Source organism: Aquarana catesbeiana, linkage group LG06 (assembly GCF_042186555.1).
Source record: "Aquarana catesbeiana isolate 2022-GZ linkage group LG06, ASM4218655v1, whole genome shotgun sequence".
Lineage (NCBI taxonomy): Eukaryota > Metazoa > Chordata > Amphibia > Anura > Ranidae > Aquarana > Aquarana catesbeiana.
Window position 1 is genome coordinate 11190477 of NC_133329.1, and position 9833 is coordinate 11200309.

General features: G+C 39.1%; 1 long non-coding RNA gene across 1 annotated transcript; it reads right to left on the bottom strand.

Moving 5' to 3' along the window:
* Positions 1-7370: 7370 nt before the first annotated feature.
* On the bottom strand, positions 7371-9191 carry LOC141147490 (uncharacterized). The gene is made up of 4 exons (XR_012245056.1): positions 8634-9191; positions 8079-8157; positions 7821-7987; positions 7371-7726 (listed from the first exon to the last, which is right to left on the bottom strand). It is a non-coding gene; the product is annotated as an uncharacterized lncRNA (long non-coding RNA).
* Positions 9192-9833: the final 642 nt, after the last annotated feature.

Genomic DNA, 9833 nt, shown 5'->3' on the forward strand with positions numbered 1-9833 from the left:
ATGGGAGGGGATGGGAGGGGAAGGAAGGAAGGAGAAGGGGAGGGTTAGGGAGAGGAAAGGTAAAAAGGGGGGGGGAGGGAAGAGAGGGGGGGGAGGGGTTAGGATAGAGTAAGGGGAGGAGGGAGGGGGAAGGGGAGGGTGGCTTTTTTTTTTTTTTTATATATTCCGAACAAATTTTATTGACCAGAAAAAAGAAAAGGGTACAAAAAAACACAAATATTGTTTCCGATAATCGTTACTGAATTGACCCCTGTGTACCCTGAGGAAGAGTTAAGGAAAACTCCTCTGGACACACATTCATGTGATATCTCTCCAAGAGGTAAATTCTCTCTCTCGTTTTTTTTTTTTTAGATGTCCTTTAAAGTGATTGTAAACACTCTTTAACAATTGCAAAAAAAAACAAAACTGCAAGATAAAGGCATAATGAGCTAGTATGCACAGCATACTAGCTCATTATAAATTACTTACCTGAGAATGAAGCCCCCGCAGCTGTCCTCGTCTCCCCCTCCAGCTGGCTACATCTCTCCCGGGGGTTACTTCCGGGTATTGCAGCTCCGGCGCTGTGATTGGCCGGAGCTGCAATGACGTCACTCCTGGAGCCGCCGGGAAAGGCACAGTACAACTGAAGCAACGTACGTGCCATTGATTCAGTTGGCTTAAGTGCGCATGTGCCGATGACGTCGGCACATGCAAATACAGGGACATCTCCTAAACCATGCAGATTTAGGAGATATCCAGTGCAGCTACAGGTAAGCCTCATTATAGCCTTGCCTGTAGTTTAAAGTGGTTGTAAAGGGTTTACAACCACTTTAATTTCTTGTTGTGTCTTCTGCATAAAAAGTGAACTAAATCTCCCCACACAGAAAAGAAAAAAAAAAAGATTGTTTACTCTATTTACAAAACAAAAGAGGTTTGATTTTGATTTAATAATGGGATGCAGACCTTGAGGGCTTGATTTACTAAAGGCAAATTGGCTGTGTCCTCTGCAAGAGCAGTTACTCCAGAACTAGTAAATGAGGTAAAGCTTCAGTTTGCAAAGAATACCCAATCACAAAAAAAAAAAAAAAATTAAAAAAATTTGCTAAGCTCTGGAGCAACTGCTATTGCAGAGTGCAACTTCACTATACAAAGTGCACAGTGTATTTGCCATTAGTAAATCAACCCCTTAGAATCACAATATTCATTTTCATCCCTTGTACATGCTTGTATTTTTTTATATATATTTTTTATTATTTTTTCACAACACTCTTTATGCCCCGTACACACGGTCGGATTTTCCGATGGAGCGTGTTGTCGGAAATTCTGACCGTGTGTGGGCTCCATCGGACATTTTCCATCGGATTTTCCGACACACAAAGTTGGAGAGCAGGAGATAAAATTTTCCGACAACAAAATCCGTTGTCGGAAATTCCGATCGTGTGTACACAAATCCGACGGACAAAGTGCCACGCATGCTCAGAATAAATAAAGAGATGAAAGCTATTGGCCACTGCCCTGTTTATAGTCCCGACGTACGTGTTTTACGTCACCGCGTTTAAAACGATTGGATTTTCCGACAACTTTGTGTGACCGTGTGTATGCAAGACAAGTTTGAGCCAACATCCGTCGGAAAAAATCCTAGGATTTTGTTGTCGGAATGTCCGAACAAAGTCCGACCGTGTGTACGGGGCATAACTGTTCTGCTTTAGTCATCTATGAAGCTGTGAATTATTTTCCTCTTCGGTTTTTCATGCCAGTTGAGTTTGTTGACAACTTTCTGGATATATCTCATTTCATTCATAGACAGATGGTTTAGGATGGATGAGAACTCTGGACTGCATTGACGGGACTCATGTTTTGCATCGGGGATCTTTTGTTAAAGTGATTCTAGAGGCAGAAAGCATTCTATTCATGAAAGTAAAAAAAAAACATTCTGTGTGCTGCCCCCCCCAGTACTTACCTGAGCCCGATCTCAATCCAGTAATCAGCTCCAGGGAGGTGCGGTGAGGTGAGTGGCTGGTGAGGCACTGGCTGGAATCAGAGCCAGACACATCACAGGTTACATACGCCGCGATCGTTAGAGTGAGAGCAATAATTCTAGCACTAGACCTCCTCTGTAACTCTAAACCTGTAACCTGTACAAAAATGTAAAGCGTTGCCTATGGGGATTTTAAGTACTAAAGTTTGTCGCCATTCAACAAGTGTGCGTAATTTTAAAGCGCAACATGTATGAAAGTTAATGTTACGCCAAGTAAATAGATACCTTACATGTTGCGCTTTAAAAGTTATCTTTAGTGCTTTTTTTTTTTTTAATATTCATGAAACAATTTCTTTAAAAAAAAAAAAAGTTTGAAAAATTGCTGCCGGTACTAATAACTTGCAAAAAAAACCCAGCATTTTGCTTGGTCATAATTGAATGATGGAAGCCAGCAGAGATTGCCCTTATTTACTAAGCTCTGGAGTAACCGCACTTACAGAGTGCGCAGTCTATTTGCCTTTAGGAAATCAACCCCACTGTCTGCAGAGACTTACCCCCACCAGATCTGTATTAGGGCTTTGGGTGCTTGTGTGTGTGCGTTTTATACATTATAAAGTGTGGAAAATATTGGCTATGGTGTGTTTACAACATGGTGGATTTACTAAAACTGGAGAGTGCAAAATCTTGTGCGGCTGTGCATGGGAGCCAATCAGCTTCTAACTTCAGCTTGTTCAATTAAAGGAGTTGTAAAGGTAGAAGGTGCATTCTATGCATTAATATAAAAAAACCTTCTGTGTGCAGCAGCCCCTCCTCAGCCCCCCTAATTACTTACCTGAGCCCCATCTCTATCCAGCAATGTCCACAAGTCCCTCGGCCATCTGGGAATCCCCCTCCTGTTTTGCTGAGACTCAGCAGCGGCACCATTGGCTCCCACTGCTGTCAATCAAAGTCAGTTAGCCAATCAGGAGAGAGAGGGGGTGGGGCCGAACCACAGCTCCATGTCTGAATGGACACACAGAGCTGCAGCTCGGCTTGGGTGCCCCCCATAGCAAGCTGCTTGCTGTGGGGGCACTCATAGTAGGTGAGGTTGAAAAAAGAGACAAGTTCATCAAGTCCAACCTATGTGTGTGATTATGTGTCAGTGTTACATTGTATATCTCTGTATGTTGCGATCGTTCAGGTGTTTATCTAATCGTTTTTTGAAACTATCGATGCCCCCCGCTGAGACCACCGGGAGGGAGGGGCCATTAGAGCCAAAGAGGGACCCAAAAAGAGGAGGATCCGAGCTGTTCTGTGCAAAACAGAGCAGGTAGGTAACATGTAAACATGTCTGTTATTTTTATATAAAAAAAAACAAGATTTTACAATCACATTAGGCTTTGACAATAAAACCTGGAAGCTGATTGGTTTATATGCAGAGTCAGAGCTGCACCAGATTTTGCACTCTCCAGTTTTAGTAAATCAATCCCAAAGTGTTAATCTGGATACACGTTTGTCATAAAAATAAATGCAGCGTACTTACTTTACAGAAACAGATGCATGAAGAAACAATTTGTTTTTCAGATATTCTATCCGAGTGCTAGAAGGATCACGACACGAGAGTCTTCAATTTCCATTTATAGTATTTGCGTGTCCAATTTTAACTGAAACTCCTGGACTTTTTCATATCTTGAAATAAATGCCTAGGACATTAACCTGAGATATTGTGAGGTTTATTATGTATGTATGTATATATATATATATATATATATATATATATATATATATATATATATATATATATATATATATATGTATATATATATTTTATTTTATTTTATTTTATTTCAGGTACTTATATAGCGCCGTCAATTTACGCAGCGCTTTACATATACATTGTACATTCACATCAGTCCCTACCCTCAAGGAACTTATCTAAGGTCCCTAACTCACATTCATACACACTAGGGACAATTTAGACAGGATCCAATTAACCTACCAGCATGTCTTTGGAGTGTGGGAGGAAACCGGAGTACCCGGAGGAAACCCACGCAGGCACAGGGAGAACATGCAAACTCCAAGCAGGTAGTGTTGTGGTTGGTATATATATATACATATATATATATATATATATATATATATATATATATATATATATATATATATATATATATATATATATATATATATATATATACATATATATATATATATATATATACATATATATATATATATATATACATATATATATATATATATATATATATATATATATATATATATATATATATATATATATATATATATATATACACAGTGTATATAGTGTACAGTTCTGTGAATATGTCTTAAGCACTTGAAAAAAAATGCTATATTTGGAATCATCTTTTATTAAATATGTGTATTTATATATTTTTGGCAATTAATGGATCCCAATTGAAAAATTGCACACTCACACGTAGTTTAACATATGTACATACATATACACCTTCAAACATTTTGCACTTATACAATTGTCAACTCTCTAGCTTTAAAAAAAAATCCAAGCCCATATTACTTGTGGTCAGTGGCACAGTGCCCAAATATCTCACAATAATTGATGGTTAGTGACACTCTAAAGTGACACTGTTTGTTGGATTTCTTTTTTTCAATAGTGGGGGACCTTTGAAAAAAAAAAAAAAAAACAGTGTCACTTTAACCCCCAAAAAACAATCCAACAATTATCGGTGGTCAAAAGCACTTTAAACCTTTAACCCAGGGGTCTCAAACTGGCGGCCCTCCAGCTGTTGCGAAACTACAAGTCCCATGAGGCATTGCCAGGCTGACCATTACAAGCATGACTCCCACAGGCAAAGGCATGATGAGACTTGTAGTTTTGCAACAGCTGGAGGGCCACCAGTTTGAGACCCCTGCTTTAACCACTTACGGACCATCGCATGCCGATATACGTAAGTTTGAAGAGGAATATCATTGTTATGGTAGCAGCAAGCTGCCATAACCCCAGTATCCTCTTCTTCAGCCGGCGGTCCACTTTCCGATAAGAGTGGTCTCTGCGTCGGATTCGCCGCAAGATCACTTTTATTGAAAGTGGGAGAGGGGACCCCCCTCCCTCCCGCAATGCTCCAGTGCCTCCCGCCACTTACCGGAGCCGTCGTCAGCGGCGGAGGCGATCGGACCTCACTCTTGTTGGGTATAGAGATGAGTGAGGGGAAGATGGCCCCCCATCCGTCTCCATAACATTGCAGGGTGGAAGCGACATCAAAAGTCACTTCTGCCCATAGTTCTGAAAGGGCCCTTTTATTTATTTTTTTGTTGCATTTTAGTGTAAATATGAGATGTGAGGTCTTTTTGACCCCAGATTTCATATTTAAGAGGTCCTGTCATGTTTTTTTTTTCTATTACAAGGGATGTTTACATTCCTTGTAATAGATATAAAAGTGACACATTTTTTAAAAAAAACAGTGTAAAAATAAAAAATAAAAGGTAAAATAAATAAGAAAAAAAAATGTAAACGTGCCCCGTCCCGCCGAGCTCGCGTGCAGGAGCAAACGCATACCTGAGTAGCGCCCGCATATGAAAATGATATTCAAACCACACATGTGAGGTATTGCTGTGATCGGTAGAGCGAGATAATTCCAGCCCTAGACCTCCTCTGTAACTGAAAACATGCAACCTGTAGAATTTTTTAGATGTCCCCTATGGATATTTTAAAGGTTAAAAGTTTGTCGCCATTCCACGAGCGGGCGCAATTTTGAAGCGTGACATGTTGGGTATGAATTTACTTGGCGTAACATTATCTTTCACAATATAAAAAAATTGGGCTAACTTTACTATTGTCATATTTTTTAATTCAAAAAAGTGTATTATTTCCAAAAAAGTGCCCTTTTAAGACTGCTGCTCAAATACGGTGTGACAGAAAGTATTGCAACGACCGCCATTTTATTCTCTAGGGTGTTTGAAAAAAATGTATAATGTTTGGGGGTTCTAAGTAAATTTTCTAGCAACTTGTAAACAACACATCAAAAAGAGGCTCAGTCCTTAAGTGGTTAAACCCCCCCAAAAAAAATCCACAACCACTGGTAGTCAGTGCTATTTTAACCCACCAAAAACCCACAATTTTTGTCAGTGACATTTTAAACCCCTTAAAAAAACAATCTCACAATAATTAGTGGTAAAAAAATGCTATCATCATTTGTGGGCAGTGGCCCTTTAACCCCCCCCCACCACCCTCACCTTCAATCTGCTGATCTTACTTCCTGTTGTATATACAGCTAGTTGCAGTGACGGCTGATGCTATCAATTTTTTTTTGGGGGGGGCACAGACAAACCCCTCCTGGTCTGCACTCAGCAGAGTCACGGCTTCCCTGTTACAACTCCCCACTGTGACTTTCATGGGGACCTAGTCTTCTTTCTGGATTCCAAATCCTCAGCCTCGCTATTGGCCTGGATGAGAAGCCGGAAGCCTAAAAGAGACGTGATGGCGAATATTGATTCGCTATTCGCTAAAATCACAAGTGGGATGGTTTGAGGCGCAGTGTTCTGCGCCCCAGGAACATCCTTAAAGAAGCCAATTAGAGCCTAAGTCTCTAATCACATGCTTGTACAAAAAATACGGACCTAATAGAAACCCTTTAGTCCGCACAGGGCAGTGAGTGCACATACATAGAATGACTGTTTTTAAATAAACAATAAAATGACTTTAAGATGTTAAAAAATGTTAGTCATATTATCAGCTGTTTAAAAATAAATTGTTCTATGACTATGCAAACAAAGTTTTGCCAGTGGCGGCCTTATGGATCGGCAGAGGAGGGGGAGCCATTTGACCTTTTTTTGTTGCAATCCTTATGCCCCGTACACACGGTCGGATTCTCCAACGGAAAATGTGTGATAGGACCTTGTTGTCGGAAATTCCGACCGTGTGTGGGCTCCATCACACATTTTATATCGGATTTTCCGACACATAAAGTTTGAGAGCAGGCTATAAAATTTTCCGACAACAAAATCCGTTGTCGGAAATTCCGATCGTGTGTACACAAATCCGACGGACAAAGTGCCACGCATGCTCAGAATAAATAAAGAGATGAAAGCTATTGGCCACTGCCCCGTTTATAGTCCCGACATACGTGTTTTACGTCACCGCGTTCAGAATGATCGGATTTTCCGACAACTTTGTGTGACCGTGTGTATGCAAGACAAGTTTGAGCCAACATCCGTCGGAAAAAATCCATAGATTTTGTTGTCAGAATGTCCGCTCAATGTCCGACCGTGTGTATGGGGCATAAGACATAAAATATATCAAAGCTAAAGTTTGAAAATTCTTTACTGTGGATTTAAAGTATAGTTTCTATTCTATAATTTGCCCTGATTATAATGACACTAAAATTATGATTCTGGTGCAAAGCATTGCAAAGTTGTTTACAAATAGAAAACATTTTTTCAATGTTGAGCTTTTAATTGTGACCAAAAAAATGAATAAACCAAACATATGAAAAAGATTTAAATATTAATGTTTTATAATATAGAAATGAAAAAAAAGCAGGAAATTAATATTTTAAGGGAAAAGGGGAAGAAGGAGTTAAGTAGGGTTGATTAGGGTAAACTAAGGGCTGATATGGGGTTCAATAGAGAAATTGTATTAAATACAAACTAGTTATTTTTTGGAAATATACATTTACGAAGAATAAAAATAGAAGATGATACACTACAGAAGTGGCAAAAAATTATATATAATCCAACGCGTTTCAAAATGATTAAATTTCTTCTTCAGGGATAAATTTTTGCCATTATCTGAAAGGCACAAAAGTAACATAAATATACATACATATAAATTTTTTAAAAATTTTTTAAACAACCAAAATAATATATGAGTAAAGAGGCTTACAGTAATCATGACTGACCCAGCGGATTCTCAGTGTGATACTCCAACAACCCCCATCCAGCCAGAGAACGGTCTTATATCGCGCAAAGGAGCCCTCAGATATTGAGATCCAATGAGAGATGCCTAATGTCCCAAGCAAAAAGGTGCTAGGGGGAGGGGGGATGTGAAATCTGAAAAATATATATACATACAATCACAAAACGTCATCTGTAAGGGAGATGATGCATCCATGGAAAAAAAAAAAAAAAAAAAACAACTAACCTTGCAACAAACCTGCGGGTTTGTGTGCCTTCACAAATTAAAGAAATCAGTGTGTAGTAAAAAGGAGAGGTTCCCCTTCCTAGAAACAAGAGGAAGAGGAATCGAAATAAAAAATAAAAATGCAAAAATGAATGAAAAAACAAATGAAAAAACAGATGAAAAAAACAGATGAAAAAAACATATGAAAAAAAAAAAACAAAAAAAACAAAACAAAACAACACTACCCATTATGTCCTAATATTTTGGTGGGCTTACCTAAAGGGAAACTGAGTTTAATGTATGAGGGAATGTAAATTTAACTGAATGAAAAATATATTGTGGAGGCAGTAACGCCTAAGGGTATAGTAAAAACCAAAGGGGAAAATTGCATTCTTAGATGGTTAAAAAAAGGTTTATAGAAGCAACCCCATAGAAAATGACTAAAGAGTATATATTTTTATCACTCCCCAGATACTGTCCACAGGTGGGGAGAGGAGTCTGGAGAGGAATAATACAATGTCAAAGTGACAAAGAATAGAATGTATCCATTGATGAAAGTAGTAATTTCAAGCTTACCATAACAGTATATCTCCCGCAGATGAGTATAAGTGAATCCAGAATCTACCAGGGGTCCAGGAGGGAAAGGAGATCCGCCCCGAGCCTGAGCACAGACCCACGGTTGTCTAATCTCAGCAGCAAACAGCCGAGAAATGACGCTGGCAGCTCGAAGGCTCCCGGCGTTCTCCTTATAAGTCCGTGCTGATGAGTGGTTCTGTTATGGTAAGCTTGAAATTACTACTTTCATCAATGGATACATTCTATTCTTTGTCACTTTGACATTGTATTATTCCTCTCCAGACTCCTCTCCCCACCTGTGGACAGTATCTGGGGAGTGATAAAAATATATACTCTTTAGTCATTTTCTATGGGGTTGCTTCTATAAACCTTTTTTTAACCATCTAAGAATGCAATTTTCCCCTTTGGTTTTTACTATACCCTTAGGCGTTACTGCCTCCACAATATATTTTTCATTCAGTTAAATTTACATTCCCTCATACATTAAACTCAGTTTCCCTTTAGGTAAGCCCACCAAAATATTAGGACATAATGGGTAGTGTTGTTTTGTTTTGTTTTTTTTTTTTTTTTTTTTTTTTTTTGTTTTTTTTTCATATGTTTTTTTCATCTGTTTTTTTCATCTGTTTTTTCATTTGTTTTTTCATTCATTTTTGCAGTACAGTATATTTATATATAAATATATACCATATTTAGCAGTGTATAACACACAATTTTTTCCCCTGAAAATAGAGGGCAAACAGTGCCCGTGGGTTATACGCATATAATTTTTTTTAACAATGGAGGGGGCAGGGATCGGGTGGTCCGCCTCGGGTGCCACACATTGGGAGGTGTGAGGTCAGCCGCCTCGCCTCTCCTGGCCCAGGGACAGCACTGCCAACATAGTCTAAAGTTAGGAAAACATCACTGCCTGCTCCTTCTTATACACCGCTCCTCCTGTGTCAGTGTCATTGTTAAACAAAGCCTTTAAATACCTCATTAGCTCCGTTCTTTATGGCCACTCTCCTCCTCACGCTCCTCCTCTTCCGAGTGTTGCTTTAAATTGGAGGAGGAGATCGGTCACATGACCATCCATGAAACATGAGAGGAGAGCAGACATGTGACCAGGGTATCATGAAAAAATGGTGCTTATGAGGTATTTAGAGGCTTACAATGAGAGTGGAACAGGACTAGCATTGTATCAGAAGGGATTGGCAGTAATTT